Here is a 6620-nt window from a genome sequence, read left to right on the forward strand (position 1 = left end):
ATGACTGAAGGAATAAATCACCTAAGGACTACTTGAGACTAGAAGTGTACAGGTATTGTGTTGAGTATTTCGGCACTTCATAACTCTAGGGTTCTTAAATATTGATAAGATACAATTGATACAAATGGAAAACATATTTTAAATATTGAAGAGTTAGAATCTTTTACTAAGTGTGAAAATAACATCAAATATACAGAGGCTCTAATTCTGGCAAGCTTGTGGCCTGCTAAAACTGCTTTTCAATGTTCCTATGGAAGCTTCATTTGACATAGTATCCACCAAGGGTCCATATATTGGCTAATATAAAATATAAATAAAATAAGGCTCTCTCTCAAGTTTCACTTCCAAGGCCATAGCATCAGGCAGCACCCTTTCATTGAATGAAACAGTTGTATGTGACGTTTCTGAGGGGCAAGTACACTGTAGGACAACACTTCTCCAAATACAAAAGTTTCTTGCTGTTAAAAGCTCCACATTGCTTTTGTCTTATGAATTGTACTGCATCTTCATATTTCACTCCACCTTCATTTAATTCTTGGGCAACCAGCACTAGGAGCTCCCAAGACCTGCGGCACAGCGAACCTCAATACAAGAACCAGGATCTTCATGAAATTTCTTTTTTTTTTTAAGTTTTAAGCATTTATCAAAAACCATCATCAGAAGGCCAGTCCAGAATCTGGATGCCCTCTTCCTCCAAGCTGGCAGTGTGGTAAGGTGCCTCACACACGCTCATGATGGTGGGAACTCTGTTCTTCTTAAATTCATTTAAGAATTTGTTTAAGGAGGCACGGGTTGGACGGTGCACAATAAGAAACCACATATTCCTGTATGCAATCTCTACAAGAGCAGGGTAGTTCATCCCAGTTGTGTTGACATAATTACATTTTAAAAAAATACAGAAAGAAACTGAAGTCTACTTCAAAATACACCAGTTGAGGGGCACCTGGGTGGCACAGTTGGTTGAGCACCGACTCTTGGTCTTGGCTCAGGTTGTGATCTTAGGGTTGTGAGACTGAGCCCCGCATCAGGCTCCACACTGGGCACAGAGTCTGCTTGAGATTCTCTCTCCCTTTCCCTCTGCCCTCCCGCCACCCTGCTGGTGCTCTCTCTCTCTAAAATAAATAAACAAAATCTTAAAAAACAAAAACAAAAAAACCCCAAAATACACCAGTTGAAATTTCCAATGAGTTGAATATAAAGTTGGGAGTAATAGCAAATGAAATCAACCTTCAAAAAAAAAGTTTCAATGTTTCAGTACAGTAATACTGAGTCAATAAAAAAGAAGTGAACTCAGCTTTACCCCATTTGCATCAGAACTCTTGTAAAATGCTCTGCCATTCAGTTCAGCTCTTAAATGTTCAGGTTATTCGTTTTTATGGGTGCTTCTCAGGTAGTAACAACTTTCTAGAATTCACTAGTCTACGTAGAGGTTGGACTACCCCTTACTAAGTCCGTAAATGTGTGCCCAAGAACACCAGAGAAGTGAGGGATATGTTCGCTCATTGATGAATGTGGTCTAATCAGACAGCGGTCCCGAGGCAGGGGTGACACCGTGCAGGGCACAGCTCAGGGGAAAATGCATCTCTGAGCAGATCTATTGCCATCTGAGTCCAAAATGTGCCTTAAATGTTCTATACCACAAGCCTTCTCTTTCTCCTTTCTCTGCACAAAGGACAAAGGGAGAGTTTGGCCACCAGTCATGACCAAGGGATCTCAGCCTACTACTAAGAGGGGCAAGGCAGGGGTAAAGAGACACCTGGAGCCTCTCAAAGGGGAAGTGGCAGCTCACATGCCAGAGCTGTTTATTTCTACAGAAATGTTTCACAAACTAGTCTACAGATCTTCCCATGCATCACCTCTAAGGCACACATCATGTTTCATATTACATGACCATCAAGTGTCAGTTCCCTTTCTACAGATAAACAAGAAATAAAAATTGATATTAGAGGTTGTCCTGTATTAACATGGCAATTTAATAATCCTTTAACAACATAATAATTGGTTATGATGCCGGTTATTCTTTTGGCACAGCTGTTAGGTGGCTTTGGACTGCAGACCGACTTAGAAATCTTTCAGTTTTTTCCTCCATTTGCGGCAGAACTGATGTGTTCTAGATCCAGCCTCTACAGGCATTTCAAATCAGTTTCCCCACATACAAGTATGATCTGGTTTCTAAGACTTAAAAATAAAAAGTATTAAAAAGAGAATAAATAGAGGTGCCTGGGTGACTCAGTCGGTTAAGCGTCTGCCTTCAGCTCAGGTCATGATCTCGGGATCCTGGGATTGAGCCCTGTGTTGGGCTCCCAGCTCAGCGGGGAGCCTGCTTCTCCCTCTCCCTCTGCCTGCCACTCTGCCTACTTGTGCTCTCTTTCTGTCAAATAAATAAATAAAATCTAACAAAAAAGAGAGAGAGAGAGAGAATAAATGAAAGAATGAAAATAAGGCAACCAGTCTAAAGAGGAATCTAAACCTCCCTAGCTTTACTTTTATCCAGGATGAGGGACTGGGAAAGGGATTGTGGAGTGAATAACAACCAACTCCTTCTATCCTATACAAATGACCACTGTGTTTTCTGAAAAATCCAAAGGAACTATTTTCACTATCTAAACTACAGTGGGTGAGAAGGAAGTTAGTGTGGAAAAAGAGATTGTGGAAAGGTCATATACGATGCATGTATGTGTAAAATGAGAACTTATACTTATCTTCTCGGAGTGGATAAGAAGAAAAATGGAAACTTGCCATAGCACAGTATGATTAACTTCTATAATTCACTGAGTCACTGGAAAATTGCAAATCCCATGATTTATATGCATAGGTACAACTACATGCATATATGCATATATACACACATGTGCATATGCAAGCATACATTACTTTCATTACATTGTGTATGATAAATTAGTTCTGCTTCTGCAAACATGTGTAGTACATATTTCCTTCTCTGAGATGACATATCCAAATTAGCCATAATTAAAAGTAGACCAACTAAGAAGCCACTTGTCATATTTACCTATAGTTTCTCTGGAAACATATTCCTTTTCCCTTTCCAGACATTTTAAATAAAAATCTGGAAGAAAAAAAAATCTTATTTTCAAGACTCTCATTTTGTTACCATATTTTGTAAAATTATGTTCGCTGTCAGAGCACATGCATCTCCCCAACTCCTGACTAGAACTCCATGAAATGAGAGGAAATATATGCATTTTATTTTTTTTATTTTTTATTTTTTTTAAAGATTTTATTTATTTATTTGACAGAGAGACATAGTGAGAGAGGGAACACAAGCAGGGGGAGTGGGAGAGGGAGAAGCAGGCTTCCCGCAGAGCAGGGAGCCTGATGCGGGGCTCGATCCCAGGACCCTGGGATCATGACCTGAGCCGAAGGCAGACGCTTAACGACTGAGCCACCCAGGTGCCCCGGAAATATATGCATTTTAAAATAACATATTTATAACATCTCATAAAACGTAAAAATGTGTTATTAATGGATATGTATAAAGGGAGACCATGGGGGTATTTCTGCATTAATTCAATAAACATTTATTAAGGCTCTCCTATATGCCAGACATATAAATATTGGTAAAATCTAGACCTAGACCATTAGAAGCTTGTTATCTACAGGAGGAGTTCTACATCCACATATATAAAACTAAATTAAAAAAATGAAAGACATTATACTTATAATAAGAACGAGCTGAGTGCAGGGGAGGACACGAGTAAATCTGCCTGGCATATAAAGCAGGATGCTAGAACAAGGCTTCTCGGACTAAGTGACATTTATTACATTCATACACTGATCTTTCACCATTTTAACTGCAATATGTCTCTACAGTAAATGTATACTATATATGCTTTTATGAGGGTAAAATGCCCATGAAAAAAAATTGACAGCAAATAACCAATGGAGAAATGAGGCAAGATTAGTAAAGAAGGAAACATCATGCAAGTTGGAGTGAAATACAACTAGGAAGAAATAAGAAAAATAATTAGCTCAGTAATGGCTCTTTGATGCCCTAGAAAAAGCAGAGAAAACTGGAAGACTTTCGAAGTAAAATCGAACCTGCTGCCTGTGAAACCAAACTACTTAGAGCTGAATAAAAAAAATAAATTCTACATTAAAAAATTTCTAACACCTCTTCAAGGGATTCTTAGAGGGAAAACTGGATTATTTATGTAAGATATATGAAATATGAGAGATATTTTAAGATATATTTGGCAAAGATAACTATAAACCCAGTAGAAATTATATTTTTGAATTTTTTAGTTTTTTGACATTTTATTTTGGTTTTGATTCATGAAGAATAAAAGGTTATACTATTTACTAAATAAAAAGTAAAGAAAAGCATAAGGCTGAATGAATAGTAGTTTTTCCCCCTTCTGCCACATATCTAGAGTATTTTAGAAATTGCTAGATATCTTAGATATCAGAAAATGATTATTTTTCACATAAATTATTAAGGCCTATTCTTACTTATCATTAAGATTGTTTTGTTTGTAAAATATGTCACTAAATAAATGGTATTCATTAGATGTGGTCTAAAATTTTTATTCTCAATTCCTTTCTTTAAATTTATTTACGGAGTTCATCTGTAACAAATACCTTGTATAAGCCTAAACTCTGAAAGCTGAAATCAAAATAAACAATTGTATCTGGATGATGGAAAGGGGAACAATGACAGGTATTGTGAAAAGATGTTGATGTAACTATTTTAGACCATCTTGCCATTTAATTTTTTAAAAGAGTACAAAACCCCAAAGTTTTCTTGAAATTTCATTTTCTTGCCATTTTACTAGAACAGGGGACATAAACATATTTTTTTTAATGACAAAGGAGATTCAATAGAATAGAAGAGGAAAAAAAACAGGGAGGGGAATAATAATCAGGGAGAAATAGGGAAAGAGAAAGGATAAAAAGAGCATGGGAGAGATTTGGAGAAATCCCTTTCTTCCCTTTTGTCCTGAATCTTAAAGGTAAAGGGAAGTATGAAGAGCAAACTCATTGCCAAATAGCACTCTATGTGAAAACAACAGGATTTAATGTTGTCTGCGTTTGTGTTCTAAATGGATTCCTTTCTTGCCACTATGGTTGAACAGTTCACACAATAGATGGCCTGTTACCTGACTGTTGCATTAATGTCGTGATGCAATATTCATACACGCAATGAAGAGTGCAAAAAGAATTAATTTCTAGACCAGGACCACCATTAATATTCACACAATAAAATCTGCTCCATTCTTTGGGAGGCAAAAACAATTAAAGTGCCTGGCTGCTGGCATTCATTTGAATTTAATGAGAACAGAGTTGATTTAAATTTTTCCTGGGGACATGCATTAGTGGTATCTTCAGTCCCGGCATATACATTTTGACCATTACAATATGGCTAAAAACAACATTACATACTACTTTAGAGAGGTACGGATGAAATAATACATACTCCCCCTCCAATAGCAAATGCGTCCACCCGGGGCAAAACGTAAAGTAAATTGTGAGTCAAGACATCATGATGCCTCTTTCCTTTATATCACAGTTTCAAAGCCTATGTAAAATTTAGAATCCTGAAATACTTTTTTAGGAATATGAAAATTTGCACCTATTTTAACATAAATATTTAGATGTAATTGTCATTTAACAAACTGCACATATTTAAGGTGTATAACTTGTGTGACTTATGTATACACCCATGAAACCATCATGATAATTAGCATATGCATCGTCCCCAAAAGTTTCCTTTATAATCTCTCCTTTCACCCTTAACATTGCCCCTGCCACCCATCCATAGGCAACCTTTCTATGCTATTATACATTCAATTTAATTTCCTGGAATTTTATTTAAATAGGATCATGCAGTATATACTCTTTCATCACAGGCTTCTTTTACTCAGAATAATGTCTTGAGATTCATCCACCTTATAGCTTGTATTAGGGGTTGAATTTTGTCTCCCAAAAAGATATGTTGAAGTCCTAATACCCAGTACCTCAGACTGTGATTTTATTTGGGAATAGGGTCATTGCAGATGTAATTATTTACATTAAGATGAGGTCATACTGGAGTAGGGTAAGCTCTTATTCCACTATGACTGATGTCCTTACAAGAAGAGGACACGAGAGAGACACACAGACATGCGGGAGGAAGATGTCATGCATTGACAGAGACAGAAATTTTAAGTGCTGCAGCTGCGAGGTGGGACCTGAAGCAATGTGACTGGTGCCTTTTTAAAAAGTGGCAATTTGGACACAAGACAACACAGAGAGAAGACTATGTGAAGATACATACAGGAAGAATGCCTTGCCGTGTGATGATGGACCATTTGAGTGATGCATCTACAAGCCAAGGAACCCCAAGATAGAAACCACCAGAAGCTGAGAAGAGGCAAGGAAGGAGTGTCCCTACATGTTTCGAGGGTGCTTGGACCTGCCAACACACCTTGACTTCAGACTCTGGTCTCCAGAAATGTGAGACAATGAATTTGTTTTTTTTTTTTTAAAGATTTTATTTATTTATTTGACAGAGAGAGACACAGTGAGAGAGGGAACACAAGCAGGGGGAGTGGGAGAGGGAGAAGCAGGCTTCCCGCGGAGCAGGGAGCCTGATGCGGGGCTCGATTCCAGGGCCCTGGGAT

General features: G+C 37.7%; 1 pseudogene; it reads right to left on the minus strand.

The window, feature by feature from the left end:
- Positions 1–373: 373 nt before the first annotated feature.
- On the minus strand, positions 374–859 carry LOC116645981 (annotated as a pseudogene).
- Between the last annotated feature and the right edge of the window lie 5761 nt (positions 860–6620).

This window comes from Phoca vitulina, unplaced genomic scaffold (assembly GCF_004348235.1).
Source record: "Phoca vitulina isolate PV1807 unplaced genomic scaffold, GSC_HSeal_1.0 scaffold35, whole genome shotgun sequence".
Taxonomy (NCBI): domain Eukaryota; kingdom Metazoa; phylum Chordata; class Mammalia; order Carnivora; family Phocidae; genus Phoca; species Phoca vitulina.